At 38.9% G+C, this 18,504-nt stretch overlaps 1 long non-coding RNA gene across 4 annotated transcripts; it reads left to right on the forward strand.

Annotated features, from left to right (window-relative positions):
• The first annotated feature begins 15,479 nt into the window (after positions 1–15,479).
• On the forward strand, positions 15,480–17,947 carry LOC117611148 (uncharacterized). 4 transcript variants are annotated; one of them, XR_013063676.1, is made up of 4 exons: positions 15,480–16,046; positions 16,188–17,378; positions 17,448–17,731; positions 17,818–17,947. It is a non-coding gene; the product is annotated as an uncharacterized LOC117611148 (long non-coding RNA). The 4 variants fall into 4 exon arrangements; XR_013063677.1 differs by having other exon boundaries at positions 16,188–16,594; positions 16,818–17,731; XR_004583084.2 differs by having other exon boundaries at positions 15,480–15,641; positions 15,702–16,046; positions 16,188–17,731.
• The last annotated feature ends 557 nt before the right edge of the window (positions 17,948–18,504 follow it).

The following is an 18,504-nucleotide window of genomic DNA, read 5'->3' on the forward strand; positions in this document are numbered from 1 at the left end:
TTTCTCTTCGGTCACGACCAAGAGCCGGAGCTCCTGCTCAACGGGTGGTCGTGCCATGTGTTCCGCCTGCCATATATGATCAGAGGGCTTCTTCTTCGGCCACGATCAGGGACCGGAGCTCCCGCTCAACGGGTGATCGCGCCCCGATTCACCCGCCTGTCCTGCGAGGACGAGCACTCTTTATCACAGCAAAGTCCCGGGGCGAGTTCTTCCCCCAGTCAGCTGTGCTATGTCTTTAAGGCTGCCACCTTCAATGTCCTGTTCTATACATGCTCTTCACACATATACCACACCCCTAGCAAACCCAGCGCATCAGCCACCCAGCAAGCCGAGCAAGCAATAGGAGGCGTGCAAATTACCCATAAAGAAAAGAAAGTAAAGTAGGTGCATGTGAGCCCGGCATAATACGACATGACATGACATAACGCGAGTAACTTGTTCCCAAAAGCGTCCGCAGTGTTACCAACCACCAAGCAGGCCCGCAGCGCCATCACATCGTCATGTCGACCAAAGAAGAAAAGAAATATAGAAATATAGATCACCAGCCCGCAAAACAATCCACAAATGACACGAGATATGTGCCCTCCGGATGTTAAGTATATTAAATACACAATAAAAGAGGAGACAGGAATAACAATTCTAAACAATTCAAACGTTTCCAAACATGATTGCAGGAAAATTCCTAAAGGAAGGAAGGAAAAGAAGAGGAATGATACACTGACAGATGCCAGGAAAGCAGCCAAAATCAAGCTAAAACAAACTAAAAACAAACGATACAGTGGAATCATATGTAAATGCAGATGATCACGCATCCTCGCAAGACATCATCCTTGTGAGCATTTGTGATGGAGCGACAGCTGTGTACCCAACATTAGAGCGATAACAACGTAGTTTATACTACGAGAAAGTGTGAACTATATAAATTTGGTCTAATACAAAGAGTAGCATGTACAACGAAAAATGAAGCAGAATATAGCTAGCATAACTATCATAAACCATCATAAGCTATAATAAACTATCATAAACTATCATAACGCCCAAGATTATTATACCGCCAACCCATCAATCCATTAACCACTAGAATAGCAATCCATTCTCAATTTCCAAACAAGCGACACAGCAGCATCATGTAAATGCTACCAAATCATACCAATTACATCCCCATCGTGACCCCATTTGTTTATCCATGAAGAACTCAGTACAGAAGTAATAATGAAATAATATGACAATAAAGAAGTTAAGACAATACTGTGTTAGTGCGACAAGAGGGATGATTACATCAAACAATCAATTAGAACTTGAATTCCAGTTGAAATAAACCGCTCCCAGGTTTTGTCAAAATTCAATTGAAATCCATCGCACCCTGCAGTTAATAATAAATAAAATAAAATAGAATAATTACAGTTAAAGTTAAAGACCGCTGGCAACAGTGGCAACGAGCAACTGCAGCAGTGAGAGGGATAAAATTAGTTGTAGGAGTACAATAGTAAATACTAGAATGCACATGATAAACACACAAACTGCATTGGGCTCCGCTGTATTGAGTAATAGGCAATATAAGCGATAAGTAACCGAAAGTCAATCAACAGCTTGAATAGAAAGTAAATAATCCTTTAGAGCGTAGACATCAATTTCCATCAAAACACAGTCACAGGCGTTACTGTGCTTGCTTACTTTAATCCACTAAACTATGTCCGCACAACATTATGCAGAAAAGAGCAAAGCGAATGTAAATTCATACATGCAGTATGTATAAGATTGAACATAGCGTAATAATGACAAATAATTATTTGATATCTCAACACAGCAGAAAGCACCGCAGCTCGCACACACCAGGAATTAATAAGTAAAACATATAATAATAATAATAATAATAATTTGGCAGTACAACAGCCAATTCAATTCAGAGTAATTAATTATATTTCATGTACAGTTATGCACTGACAGATGTCAGAGCAGAAGTAAACAGTCATGCATGACCGATGAGCATGGCAATGAAGGTAACAGACCAAGTGTCGCGAATAATAACCGTAGACTATATAAGTCCGCCGTTCAGAATTAATTTCCAAATTATTTCGTAACGAAATAGCAGATCCGCAATGAATGTCAGAGACACCCAGTTGCTTAGAAAAAATACTATATAAAATATTGATATGTCCAATAACGAGGTTACAAGGAAGAGAACATATACCGGCGCGACACCTATCGGGTGATCACACAGGTGTTCCCAGACCATTAATAATGACCGGGAAAATATTCAAATTTTCAAAATACAAAATTAAGTCTCGGATTCAAAATTCAAGATTAAGGCATTAATTTATGCAAATATAGGAGGCCCCGCATCAGCCTCAAATATTACCAATGCACTCATTTACCATGGGACAGTCATTCATACCCTCAAGGGTTAAGATCCAGGCAACAAAATGTATTCTACAGTAGGAAGAGAGAGTATATTGAGAGAGTATATTTGACAGAACACAAGGAGTAACACGTATACCGGTATTGAAAGATATAGCCTGCCTAAACCCTCATAACCCCTAGATTATTGTGTCGCCACCCAGTACCAATGTATTTGAATATTAAGATGATGATTAAATTTCAATTATCAGACAATTAACACACCACAGCGCATCATGTGAGTGCTACTGAGTGATACAGAACACAGCATCATCGCGACCCCATTTACATGTCCCCGAAGGAACTTAATATTGAAAGTACAAGATAATGAAAACAAAAGATTACAGTGACAGAAAACTAAAGGGCCGCACTTTACTAATGCACCAATAAGGAATGAATATATTCAAGCAATCAATAATTGAAGCTAAGGAACTTAAAATCAGAACCATGTAAAGGTCGAATAGATTCCCTAAATTCTGTCAAAGTAAACCGTTCCGAGGTCCCGTCAAGACTAATTCAGATCCAAACTCCCCGGGCAGATAATAACAAATACTTGGTTGTAGCTCAAATCCATCGCACCCTGCAGTCTATAGTAAATAAAATAAAATAAAATAAAATAAAATAAAATAAAATAATCACAGTTAAAGTTAAAGACCGCTGGCAAAAGTGGCAACGAGCAACTGCAGCAGTGAGAGGGATAAAATTAGTTGTAGGAGTACAATAGTAAATACTAGAATGCACATGATAAACACACAAACTGCATTGGGCTCCGCTGTATTGAGTAATAGGCAATATAAGCGATAAGTAACCGAAAGTCAATCAACAGCATGAATAGAAAGTAAATAATCCTTTAGAGCGTAGACATCAATTTCCATCAAAACACAGTCACAGGCGTTACTGTGCTTGCTTACTTTAATCCACTAAACTATGTCCGCACAACATTATGCAGAAAAGAGCAAAGCGAATGTAAATTCATACATGCAGTATGTATAAGATTGAACATAGCGTAATAATGACATATAATTATTTGATATCTCAACACAGCAGAAAGCACCGCAGCTCACACACACCAGGAATTAATAAGTAAGACATATAATAATAATAATAATAATAATTTGGCAGTACAACAGCCAATTCAATTCAGAGTAATTAATTATATTTCATGTACAGTTATGCACTGACAGATGTCAGAGCAGAAGTAAACAGTCATGCATGACCGATGAGCATGGCAATGAAGGTAACAGACCAAGTGTCGCGAATAATAACCGTAGACTATATAAGTCCGCCGTTCAGAATTAATTTCCAAATTATTTCGTAACGAAATAGCAGATCCGCAATGAATGTCAGAGACACCCAGTTGCTTAGAAAAAATACTATATAAAATATTGATATGTCCAATAACGAGGTTACAAGGAAGAGAACATATACCGGCGCGACACCTATCGGGTGATCACACAGGTGTTCCCAGACCATTAATAATGACCGGGAAAATATTCAAATTTTCAAAATACAAAATTAAGTCTCGGATTCAAAATTCAAGATTAAGGCATTAATTTATGCAAATATAGGAGGCCCCGCATCAGCCTCAAATATTACCAATGCACTTATTTACCATGGAACAGTCATTCATACCCTCAAGGGTTAAGATCCAGGCAACAAAATGTATTCTACAGTAGGAAGAGAGAGTATATTGAGAGAGTATATTTGACAGAACACAAGGAGTAACACGTATACCGGTATTGAAAGATATAGCTTGCCTAAACCATCATAACCCCTAGATTATTGTGTCGCCACCCAGTACCAATGTATTTGAATATTAAGATGATGATTAAATTTCAATTATCAGACAATTAACACACCACAGCGCATCATGTGAGTGCTACTGAGTGATACAGAACACAGCATCATCGCGACCCCATTTACATGTCCCCGAAGGAACTTAATATTGAAAGTACAAGATAATGAAAACAAAAGATTACAGTGACAGAAAACTAAAGGGCCGCACTTTACTAATGCACCAATAAGGAATGAATATATTCAAGCAATCAATAATTGAAGCTAAGGAACTTAAAATCAGAACCATGTAAAGGTCGAATAGATTCCCTAAATTCTGTCAAAGTAAACCGTTCCGAGGTCCCGTCAAGGCTAGTTCAGATCCAAACTCCCCGGGCAGATAATAACAAATACTTGGTTGTAGCTCAAATCCATCGCACCCTGCAGTTTATAGTAAATAAAATAAAATAAAATAAATAAAATAATCACAGTTAAAGTTAAAGACCGCTGGCAAAAGTGGCAACGAGCAACTGCAGCAGTGAAAGGGATAAAATTAGTTGTAGGAGTACAATAGTAAACACTAGAATGCACATGATAAACACACAAACTGCGTTGGTCTCTGCCGTATTGAGTAATAGGTAATATAAGCGATAAGTAACCGAAAGTCAATCAAGAGCTTGAATAGAAAGTAATCCTTTAGAGCGTAAACATCAATTTCCATCAAAATATAATCACAAGCGTTACTGTGCTTGCCCGCTTTATACCATTAAACTATGTCCCTACCACACTGTGCAAAATGAACAAAGCAAAGTTTAACGTGTGGTATGTTTCAGATTAATCACAGTATAATAATGGCACACAAGTCATCCGGTAACACAATACAGCAGAAAGCGCCGCGGCTCGCACACACCAGGGATTAATAAATAAGATATATAATAATTAATAATTTAATAATCATCAATTAATAATTAACACAACAGCCAATTTAGTTCAGAGCACCCACATTTCGTGTACAATCAAGCACCTGACTGATGCCAGAGCAGAAGAAAACAGACATGCATAACCGATGAGTATAGCAACGAAGATAGGAGACCGAGTTGAGGCTAACAGTAATGACCGTAAATGTATAAATTCTTTGTTTAAAATTAATTCGCAAATTACTTCGTAGCACGATAAATGTCGGGAAATTGCTCAGAAGGAACAGACACCCAAAAATATGCCCTGAGCGGGAGACAGAAAAACCGGACTGGGTAAAGCAGCAAGAACGAGACCCTAAATCATAAAATATACAGATATAGAACCTAGTGTTTATAAAATTCATAAAATTCCCTAATTCACTCAATAATGGTTGTCAACCGCCAAAACAACCATAAGAGCGTCGGATTAAGTAATTATACAGAATATAAGTGCTCATGACGAGATGAATAACCAAAGTAGTTCCAACAAATTAATTAAAGACCAATTCCAAAACCCAGAAATCAATACCAAAATAATGTACCTACAAAGGATGACCATAAGCCACAAGCTACACCTAGTTGGTAATCAACTGTAGCACCATAAAAGGTATTACCAGCAGCAAATATTCCATTTAATTCCATTTATCATACAATGATATTCGGCCATCCACACCGTAACGGCTATTCACAGTCAGATCATCTGCCGCGTAGTAGTTACCCCCCCACGCGCCAGTGGTCCGTTACATTCGTCACACAGTTACCATCAGACTTACCATTAAAGATAAGTCTGGTATACAATACTATAAATGAAAAGTTAATTATGCTAAATCAAAGGGATCAGCTAAACTTCCAAACGGGCTAATATCAGAAGTTAATTAATTAATTAATAACTAAAACTAAATTATAAGTTGATACTATGATTATAAATATATAAATTTGTGATAAAATAAACGAGATAGAGTTAATTATAATTAAAGCGCATGAAGTAGCCTGACAAAATGTAAACCAATAGAATAATTAGGAAAATTATCAACCCAAGTAAGCCCCGCAGACTGCGCAACTTGCAGAACGCACTGTGTTATTGCATTATCACGGCGCAGGCGAACAAATTATACAAGACAAAACAACGAAGACAAAGGAGAACAGCCATCAAGGAATGAGAGGCCGAATAAATAAATAAAAATGACCCTTAGAGCAAATCAATCAGTCAATATCCAACGCATATAGTCAGGAAACTCCCGCAGAACCAATTATGCGTGACGTAGTGAATAGTAAATAGCATACAAACGCAGTCAACAAGATCGCAAAATCCAAACATTACATTGCCGTACCATTTGCAAACAGCGCTGACAATTACATCGATGCGGCAGGTAAATACATGAAATAGAATAAATAGAATAAAGTAAATAAATAGATGAATAATGAAATATAAATATAAAAATATAAAAACAGTATGTATAATCGATTGAACCATAATCATAGTTGCAAATATAAATACATGCATCATGCAGGACCATCAAGAAGCCTGCGTCAACCAAATTATTCAGTTTATAAGTAAGAAAAATAAAGTCGAAGGTAAGCAATAACGTTCGGAAAAGTGAATTCAGCATAATAAGCAACATAATAAAATAAAATAAATAATACAGTAATGCCATGAACGAGGCCGAAACGTCCAGATATAATTAACGGAATCATTCATTCCCTTGAAATAGTGTATCATGAATTATTAATAAGAATAAATTTGTTTAGTCAACTCATTCATTCAATTCCAGTAAATTGCTAAGTATCAATAATAAGCAAGTATTATATTATATCTGTAAGAGTTGCCAATAGTACCAATAATTATAATTACCACTATAATGCAGTATAAATATAGCTAAACGCGAGTTAACGCAAACTAAATTAAATAAATTGTATGATCCCTACAGTGAGGCAGGTCACAAACATGCATACCATGAGAGTGACAAGGCGCACCTTATAATAGAGCATAGCCAGGCAATGCTATATTAAATCATTTCACTTATTGAAACAATCGTTGAACCGCAGAGATTTTGCACCATGCCGACAGATACAGGGCATTGTAAGGAATTTAGAGTTAAAGTTACAATTACAAATTTCATGAAGTTACATCAATAGAAAAGGAGGAAGGTAGGCTAAGAATTCAAGAAGACAGCAATGGGTGAATGATGAGCGAATGAATGGACGACTGAAGAATGGATCAGGGGAGAGCGAAAGAGAGAATACAAAAGAATACCAGCAAGTATGAGTAAGGTAAAGTGAACCATAGAAAATCAACTTGAAAGATAAGATGTCGAGTACCGCTATTTACGGAAACATAACTCTAATGTGTCAGAGCCACAGAGTATTAACCAGCATGCAAGGATTCGCTGAAAGGAGTGCGCGCAAAAGCGGGAGCAAGTAACCGATAATGAGCACAGCAATGAAGGATAAGACACCAGACTAAGCCAAACTCTCACTCGCCCCGCAGCATCCACTTCCCCAATCCGCTCCTGGGATGCTACATTCGCCCCAAGTATCCTTCTCTTCAATTAATATATAATAATAAAGAAACCGTCTCTGATGAATCTGCTTACAACGATTAAATGGATAAATAAATAAATAAATAAATAATAAATAAATAATAGTTAATAGTAATGGCAATAATAATGCTAACAATAATAACAATAGTACGTGCAATCATGTCAGTGTCGACTCGATTCCCGCATCTGGAGGGCATCAGCAGACACGCACACAGTACTCCAGCCACTCGAGATATCACAAATCTCGTAGCGCGTGCAAGGCTAATAAGTGAAAAACATGTGCATAACACGCACAAACTTCTTCAATCGCCATCAAGGGTGGGCCAGCCCAGCAGTTGAGAAAGGAAGGAAGGAGATGCCATAAACAGACCCTGCAAGCACTCGCCAACAGCCAGCGTCACCAGTTCAAAAGGCAAGCAGGCATACCGGACGAAATGAACCAAAACACTCCATCGATTAGGGATGGGTGAAATATGACTCATATAACATAGCCGACCAGTTCTCGTGAGACCGGGGTACTCTAGTCAGGTATCAAGACGGTTGTAAATCTTGAGATACCGAAGTGTTAAAATAAACAGAAGATAAACAGAAGATCAAGCAGTCAAATTGCAGTTTAAACACCCGATAATCGGTGAAGAGAAAAAATCAGGCGGAAAGACAGCTACCCTGGCAGTGGAATAGTCTAACAATTCAGAGCGATGCAGAAAAGAAATTCAAAATTCAAAATTGAAAACTGAAAGTAACATAGGTGCATCTGGCAGCGATACCAGATTAAATCACCATCATTAAATCATCATAAGTCATGTCAAGCCTGGGTGATAATAGCAAAAAACGACGCAGGTCAATAGTACTATTTAGTATAGTCCTGGCATATGGCTCAAAAGAAATTGATCCAAGTCAGAAGAGAAGCATCTATTCAGTCATCAGTAATAGAGTAAGATAGGTGTAATAGAGTAAAATAGGTGTGGCCACGGAAACTAGTTTATGCTAATACAATCCATCCCCATATCCTCGTCCAGGTTCTGACGTTCTTTCATCCGAATTAAGGTGATTAAAGTTCTAAAAGGTTGAAAGGGTATCTAAGTGTTCAGGATATAAAGCAAAGCAAAGATAAAGCGAAGCAATGTCGTTGTTAATTAATGATTAAAACAGAGGAAGACAAAATCTAACATTCCGCTGCAATGAAACCATGTCTTAAAATTAAAGAAAATACAATTAGCATTAGGTATTAATAATGCGCCCAAAGATATATAGATAGGTCGGGTCCGAAAGTGACTGGGGAAAAGGAAGACTAAAATAGGGGTACTTACAGGACGTGAAAACTTCAACAACAGTCACCACGGCTCAGCACGTGCCCCCCAATCGACTTGCTTGTACCGAAGTTAGATTACAATGATATAAACTGAAATGAAGTGAAGCAAAAATAAAAGGAAATAAAAATAAAATAAAATAGAATAAAATAAAATTTTAAATAAAAATAAAAATAAAAATAAATAAAAAATAAATAAAAATAAAACTAAAATAAAATAGGATGGAATGAAATAAAATAAATGAGATGAGATAAAATGAAGTAAATGTAATAGAATAGGATGAAATAAAGTAAGATAAGATAAAATAAAATAAGATAAGATAAAATAAATATAATAAAATAAAATAAAAATAAATATAAAATAAAATAAAATTAAAATTGAAATAAAAATAAAATAAAAATAAAATAAAATAAAATAATATGAATGAATGGGATAGAATAACAAATGTAGGGATAAGATAAGATAAACAGAATAAGGTCACCTGTCCATGTGAAAGTCGACAAAGGTAGAAAGAAAGAAAGCAGAGAAGAAGAGGAGAGAGAGAGAGAGAGAGAGAGAGAGAAAAGAGAGAGGGGCACGCGCGTTCAGACCATTCAGGGGTGCACAACATTTCACACCACAAAATCAAGCCACGGCCAATGTGAGAGACAAAACTCAAGACCAAGCCAAAGGCCGAAGCTACGGTTTTCATTAATATCAAAAGGACAGGGTTAAATAAGTGTAGTTGATTAAGCAAACTGAGCCGGAAACGGATCAGAGTAACTAAAACTTAAATTTGTTAATCTCGTTCACGATGAAAACGGGCAAGGTCAAATTCAAATTCAATAAGTATGAGATCACGTAATCACAATCAAAGAGAAATAAAATTAGGAAACGCCGAAATTAAGACGTGGACAGTGCCGATCCCGTGGACAAATCTTAGTTAAGATTAAATTAGATCAAGACTAAGTCGAAGCAATGCAAGAATCAAGATTAGTCCAGAGTCAAGGCTAATCTAACCGAATGAAGCCGGGTCAGATTTTAATCAACAAGAACCACATGAAGATGACAGCCAACATTAATTGAAAATAAATCGGAATCTAAGTTATCTATTGTTAATAATCAAAAGAGGTTAGAATTAAGGTAACCTTAAATCAAATAAATGGAATCTAAATTAAGTAAGGTCATTTATCATCAAAATATAATATTAAAATGTAAGGAAATAGTTGTAAAATTCAATTAAAGTGGCAATTGAATATATAAGCGAAGATCGGAATTAAATTTAAAATGGAATTGAAGTTAATAAGGCTCGCTCCCATGCGGCATCCAACCAAGCATCAAACGGAAAAAATAGACTAGAGGTATTATTAAGATGAGGTTTGCAACGAGTCCAAATTCAAAATTGAGCAGACATAGGATTATGGAGGAATCAGGGTTCCATAAATCAAAGATTAAGCGAGATGAAATGAAATGAAATGAATATCGAATCAGAAATTAATTTAAATTCAATGCCAAGTATAAATCAAGTAGGAATTAACTTACGTTCGATCTAGTTAATGCAATTTGGATTGACCGCTGCAACCCCGACACATAATCAAGATCAAAGATGCGTTCAGAACCATGTTCAGAACTAATTAGAATAAGCATTAGAACCAGAATTGCACCACATACCAAATTAACGGGTTACATGTAGTCTGGACCGCAGCAATGCGCCTGAACGCAAATCAAAATCGGCTTCAAGCCAGCATTAAGGCGAGCATAAAAGAAAAGTGAAAAGGTATCATAAAGTATTACAGTGAGGACTGGCTCCCAAGAATCAACTAAGTACTAAACACAATGCAGCTAACGTTATGAAAAACTTATATAAAGCCGTAAGTGGCTAATGAAATCCCTGTAAAACGTTGAGAGCAATAGGGCAGGCTGAAATACAACCCATACAATACCACTGACAACCGCCTCTCGCGAGTCCCCAGTCCCTTCCGTCAAGAACCAAGGCAACCATAAATCTAAGGACCGTAAAATGCCAGGGCGAGCAAGAGGCAAGGCAAAAAACCGGCTGAACATCCTACGCGCATACATCTGGTAAACAGCGTCGCCGAACGCAAACAATAACTCCAGCAGAACAAGAGTGAGCGCGTCTCCGTTTACCTTAGAAATTAATTATTCAGCCCAAATCAAAGAGGGAGAAGGAAAGGGGAAAAGGGAAGGTCACCTGTTAGGGACAGGCCGTGGATGGCCGAATAAGTAGCTAGCAAAAGCTTCAACACCTCATGGAGTAGGAGCATATAGTTATTCATTTAGGTACTCCAATGGATAAGAATCAATTAAATCATATAAGATCAATCCGGCATCACTGAGGTGAATCATTGAGGCATTTAAGACCTCGAGAAATCAAATCAGGTCACCCCCAGCCCTTCCCTAAAATTCCCCGAGACCTAAACAGAAGTTAATTAATTAAAATACGGTTAAAGAATACGAGGCAGCTTGAAATGTGCACTGAACAAGTTATTGGCTTATAAAATTAATCAGCGGGGGGTGGGGGGTCCTACCCCCGGAAGTATTGTTTTGTTCCAGCATATCCTTGGACAACAATCCGCAACACCGCCATCGGTCGTGTCAAAATTACCAAATTAGAGCCGGAAGAAGAGAACGAATAAATAAAATAAACTCTCAATCAGGAACGCAGCAGTAACTATTCCACGATTATATAGACAGACAACACCAGTCGCTAGAATAAAAGATCTCTCCTTAAATCATACACCCTCAAGCAGTCAGTACATTCAGCTTAGATTGGTATTAAATCATAAACTCATTACTCGCGCGATGAAGGGCCATGCGTCCGCGAAAGGATACGACTGCCATAGGAGCGGGCCGAAAGGAAGGGGAAGGATGTGCCCTCCCCAGCCAACCAATTCCCACTCCCTCCTTCCCGCGTGTCACACGGACCTGCGCAGATCGTACGAGAACATGCACCACCCAGCCAATGAGCGCGTCACCGCATCCGCCAATCACCGGCCATCCCAGTCAAAATTCACTCCCCTACAAAAGTCACAGAAGCGATTGCTACAACCCCGTTGAAAGGTAGTTCGCTCACCCGGCTCACTCACTCGTCATCCATCGTCCAGTTCGTTCAGTCAGTTAGACCAACAAGACAACAGGAACAGGAAGCTGCGGGATACAAACGTCAATTCGCCGAAGGTAGGTAAACCAATCATAACTCGGCCATCGGCTCTTTGAACTATCAAGTCGAGGATCAATAAGTAACTAATTAACACTATCATGTCAGATACCAGAGTCCGCCGTTCCTCTATTTTTTTTTCCTTTTTTTTTTTTTCTTTTTTTTTTTTTTTTTTTTTTTTTTTCCCTTCCCTTTTTTTCCCTTTTCCCTTCTTCTTTCTTCCCTCCTTTTCTTCCTTTTTCCTTTTTCTTTTTTTCTTTTTTCCCTTCTTCTTTTTAAAATATAAATATATATATATAAACCAGTAGGCAAGCGATAATCAGTGATAATAAGCTAACCCACCTTATCCCATTCTGAATTTAAAACTTTACCCAGTCTAATTCAATCATGCAACAGCTAGCAGGAGAAGGAGAAAAACAAAAGCAGGGCAGAACAACCCGCCACAGTTGCCAGCCTATAGTGGCCGACTCCAGCTGGAGCAAAGTGTCCCGAGGAGGAAAGAGGCTCAATCCGGTAAGAAAGTTCGTCTCAATCCGACAAAGCACCGGGTGCACCAAGTGAAAGTACAAGTGAAAATAAAGTGAAACGATGGTGCTCTTGCCACAAAAATAATAATAAGATAATAAAATAAGATAAATGGCAATAAGTGAACGTAATATAAACAACAAAATAAATACGTGAATTGACAGGTCCGCTACCAGCTGAATCAACTGTGCCCCGCGAAAGCATCATGGAGAGCCTGAAGGAGGATCTCCTGTCCGCGATCAACGAATCGAACGAGGGGGAGTCTAGCTCCGCAGCAGGAGCAAGTGCCGGAGCTTCATGCTCCATTCCCGCAAGAGATAAGGACCAGAAGATTTTGGTGGATCCGAATGTGAGTACGACTCAGACAATCCTAACATCGCCCGCATATAAGATATATTAGAGCATCAGTTCCATTCGCTCCACCCCCTTAATTTTTTCAAATAAATGCATGCAATTGAACAACTTCAAGTCCAGAATTAAGTTAAATAATCGAATTAAAGAGGATAGTTATATAGATTAAAGCAGAGCTGAAAACACGACCCCGAGATCAGGTTTCATGTCGTCAGTAAATTGGAATTAAATCACGGTTCAAAATCAACCGATTCGACGTTAGATTATAAGATTGAATCAAAGTCGCAGCAAAATAAGATCAAATAAAGATAAAGACGTTAATATTATTATTATTCATAATTAATTAATTAAAATTGTTAGATTACAAATTTAGGTTTTAAATTGGTCGATCGAGTACAATTAAAGCCAATCAAGCCAAGCCAGACTCAAAATAAAAGTGGATAAAGATTGAATCAAATTCAAAATTTAAACTGAATATAGTTAGGCCAGTCAGGATGTCGGTCAAAATAAAGTTGAATCCAACTTAACCAGCCTGAACTTAGAATCAAATGAGAGTCATAGTATCAGAATCGGTTCTCGATCAGAGAAAATCAGAATCCAATCGACATCAGCATCAGCATGATAAGCACTCAAACATTAGTAAAACTAGATTTTGAAACAACAGAATTAGGGGCAAGATACTTGGTTACGATAGATCAAGGTTAACCAGCGCAAAGTTAATCGAAAGAGGATAATAGGTGTTAGGCCAATGCCATAAACATTAATACCCGTAGCACATATCATAAATGCATCCCTCAATAACAACCAATTCCCTTCTAATAATTGCTCAATAATTACAGCAACTGGACGCAGTCATCTCCGGATCCGTCGAGAGGGCAGTAACCGCCCGCCTGGAGCGGATCCAGAGGGAAACAATGCGCCACGCGGCAGCGGTAGTGCATCTCAGCCAAGCCTCAACCAGGCGACGAAGCCAGTATCGGTGGGTCCGTCACGATCAAGGGCCGAGACAGACAAGACCGACCCCAGCACTGCCAACCAGCCATGCTCAACCACCTCCTTTAATGGAGGTGAACACAGGGGTGCCAAACCGGCGAGGGACACCCAGAGAGGACCGCGCCTCGTTTACTCCGAACCACCCTCCGATCTACCCTGGACACCGACGTCAACAGCAGCAACAGTACAGTCAATCGTCCCATTTACCGTATACACCCCCAAATCCGCACCCAGTATTCCTATATTATCCCAGTTCGCCACACCCTCCCATAGTTCACCACCAATACAACCCGTATCAACCACCATACCCACCCCAATATCCTTCCACCTTCCCGTATCTGCCGCACCCGTACTAGCAAGTAAATAAAGTAGTATAGGCTAGTATAAGTCAGTTAGTTAAGATAGGGCTAAGTTAGAAATCAATTCGTTTGTTTGTTTTTGCTGTTTGATTAAAGTTGAAGTTGAAGTATATGCACATACCAGCGTACCATCCATTTAATATCTACAGTTTACTGAATTAATATAGATATAAGATAGTAATGTAGTAATGTATCCCCAACTACATGTAAGAATATAAATTAATAAATGTAAGTAAATAAATGTGAATATAAGCATAAATATAAAACCGAACGATGTAATCTCTAACTGCCCCAACACCTAGCCACCTCTCAAAGTAACATACCGTATATACGTGACGTGAGACAGATATACAGACGAATAGACGGTCAACATAATCAGCCATCCGAGCACTGTCTCAATTCACATCATTGCTGGCTCGCATGACAGAGCCAATTTATTAAACTCAAAAAACATTGCAGTAGCTCTCCGAGCTCGTACCAGGCTGTAGACAGCACTAATGCACAGATAATAATAAATAAATAAAATTAAACTTAAACTCAGATTTGGACTTAAATAAGTCTAAATAGAACAATAAATAAATAAATAAATAATAAATAAATAAGTAGATATGCTGTCGCGAGCTTCGCCCGTCCAACATAACATCGCTACACTAAGCAACACAGCCATATAAAGATGCAAGTTCGTAACGCCGGAACATTGCAGAAGTATTCAAAGGCAATCGTGAAAGAAGGTGACTCGCTCACGAAACAACGTCAGGCATTACCCGCGATGATCATATCGCCCAGTTAGCAGATATTAAACGACCTTAGCAGCAAAAGAAAAGAATACCAAAACACGAATTCGAGCCAAGTCCGTGCTTTATGATTTCCAGTAAACATTACTCTCCTCAAACCATACTAATGTCGTAAGTATACCCAAAACTTCACGCTGGTAAGCTGCATACATAAGACGAATAAGAGATATAAAAATAATGAGAATCTAAATCAATCACCTGGTTCCCGAACAATCGATCAAACCGGATATGAAACAGCCATATCGAATCTAATCGAAAGTCGAAGTCGAATCATGCTTCCAGCAACAACCACGAGAGTGTGCGAGCATCGCAGAGATGCACAAATAGAAATAGGTGCACCACATACGTCAGAATTGCTGTTATTTGAAACTTGAAGTATTAAACCCTCGATTAATTAAATCAATAGTTAAGTAAATAATTAGTCCTATATCCGGGATTTAAATAACAAATGCCCTGCTAAAAGAAGGATTGATCCGACGACAAGAGGTAAGTTTAAAATGTGTTAGGTTAACCAAGGTAGCCAGATAACCAGGACAATTAACTAAGTTTCAAGATAGACAACCAAGCATCCCGTGCAATCGTGCAATCATAGTGTCAATACAGAAGGAATCGGCAAGAAAGTCCTAGCCCGGTAAATAATAATATATCAGCTCTGAAAAGAATTTATAGATGCAGGACGCAGCAGAAACCAGAAGGCTTATTAGCTGAGCGATGGGGTGCACCTAGCCTACACCCAAATTTAACCATGCGTGTACTTGCATATTTACGCATGCGCGTGTACAACACACACATAATCATAATCACATAATCATCAATCAGGTAATGAGAACTGCGGACAGCTATCGTACTTCAAAAGGGACAGTGATGATATGCCAACATACAATCATGAAGGTAAGAATGACAAGACAATCTAGCATATAGAATCAAATATCAACCCTAGAATTCACACCCAAATCCTCTCAGAATACCATTAATAATCAGTAGTCAAAATGCGTCAAGAAAACACACATTTACCAACAATTAAATTATCAGAAGCAGAGAACCAGAGGACAGAACAAATAATAAGCGGAACGAGCAACCAAATCATCAAGAGAATAAAGGGAGAGGGAACTTAACGTATTAACCATAGACATCCATCGCCCGGCTCTGCAGAATGGATATTCACCAATCCAGCCATCAACATTTATCTCAAAATTTAGATAAGATAAAGAGTAAGTGAATGAAATAAATAACATAACCTCCATCCCCAGAAAGAAGATCCGTTTGTTAAAAGAGAAGAGAATGGAGTGTTACAGAATCAAGAAGCCAGGAATGGTGTGCGTAATAGTGCACCATAGCAATGCCTCAGAGTAAGTGAAGAGGGGAGGTCGCGTAGATCACCGTCCCATAATTTAAGCGAGGATCTCAAGACCAAAACCAAAAGCTGTCCGAACATACTGGTAAGAGAAAAGGCATCGTCAAAGGGTAGGGGATAGGTAATTAAGCAAATACTAGAGCAAATTAAATTGTGGCTTTCATCAAAAGAGCCAGGGGGTTAACATAACTGCTACAAGAAGTGTATTGGTGGTAAATATAACAGCAGTGAGGATAAGTTTACAGAATACGGGTGCAAGCTATAGGCCTTAAAGGGTGCATTAATATCAACCCTAAACCATATCATAGCCCCTGCCAATCCTCAGCAACCATACTACACGGCCAAGAAGAAAGGGAGGCAACGGTCCGCCACCGCAGGTGCGCGGTCCCCGGAAGCGGTCCGCCCACCGGCCACGAAGAGGGCCACAAGGCATGTCATACAACAACCAATTAATGGACAGCAGCCCCACCCGTGCGCCAATCTGAGCCATCGAGCGGCCCGCGACAACCCAAGCCATGATAATGGCCTGGAGCAGCGGACAGAAATCCCCCGTGCACCAGAATAATACCAAGAAGTAGCATGACAACAGAACCAATGGCAAGTATGGATGCGAATACGACCATGATTCAAGGCCCATAATACTGCACTAACACCCGGGTAATTGCCAAAGCACTACTTATCCGGTTGAATAAAATTACAGGGCTAGTTGGAACGAGGAGAATACTTACAGATAGGATTATCTCTAAGATATATACAGCGTTGGTAAACCAATAACTAAATATTAAGAACAGACAAATGTACTAGGAGCTACGGGTAAGGGAGGAAGCTAATGGAGCGAAAGAAAGGAAAGAAGGAACAGGGAAGTTCAAGTGAGAATATACATACCCATACATACATATATACACCTACATACTTATACAAGAACATTCACACCGAAGGGATCTGTCCACGACTGCCACCAACCGAATCCCAGGCTTCATACAATGCAGTCAGCAATCAAACAGGGAAGAGTGAAGCGTTCTGCTAGGCGACTGATCAAACGATATGATACTAAAACCCCCAAGTGCGCACATGCGCAGGCAGAAAGGTTGCAGGGACTAAGTTCCTTGGTACAAATAAGCAGATAAATAATCCACAACTCAATTACCCGGCTAATCGAAAGCATAATGCGAGGTAATGTAGGTTACCATGGACCAAGCAACGAAAAGGGGGCATGATGGAGGTAGGTTTAATCTATCCATTTAATATATCAATTAAGTAGTCAATCAATTCCCCAATGGAGTAAGCCATGTTATGTGGTCATTGCAGGACCAGAAGCCATGCAACAAAATCGTCCCAACAAAGAGGGCGATACACCACCTCAGCAGAGAATCAGTACCATGCAAGAATGCGTGTATTAACATATAGTAGATCATCAATAAAGACATGCAATCAGGAGTGTAGAGAGCTTACTTATATCCACAATGAAGTTCCCACTCCCCCATCATGTGTTCGAATTAAATTAATTAAACGTCAACTGAGCATATTGCTTAAAATATCTAAGCACCTCGTACATTAAGCAATTATGACAAGCCTAGCATAAGAAACGCGCAGTAAGAATAAAGGTAATATTAAGTTAGAATTGATAATTAATAATAGGCAGGCAGACCCTTAATTAAGAGCGAGGGAAAAAAGTACGTCAGGAGCTAGGCCAGGTTCGCAACATACACCGCTTGTCACGCCCAGCTCTCCCACCACCACGACTAAAGCCGTTGCGCCGGCCAATCCCTTCTCAGGAAGGGACAAAGCAGCGCACATCGTCCATATTGCTAACTTCAGTGGTCATAATCCATTGATCCGCTGTGAAGGAACGTTAACTGGATTAAACCGAGCATCACAGCCTTAAGCCTGTCTCAAGTAAGTACATTGACAAAGTAATCAATATCATCAATTAGTCGTTAGTGATCAAGCCACAACCAGCAACAGATAACCCGCATGTTATATCCCTAATATATT

This window comes from Osmia lignaria, unplaced genomic scaffold (genome assembly GCF_051020975.1).
Source record: "Osmia lignaria lignaria isolate PbOS001 unplaced genomic scaffold, iyOsmLign1 scaffold0003, whole genome shotgun sequence".
Taxonomy (NCBI): Eukaryota; Metazoa; Arthropoda; class Insecta; order Hymenoptera; family Megachilidae; genus Osmia; species Osmia lignaria.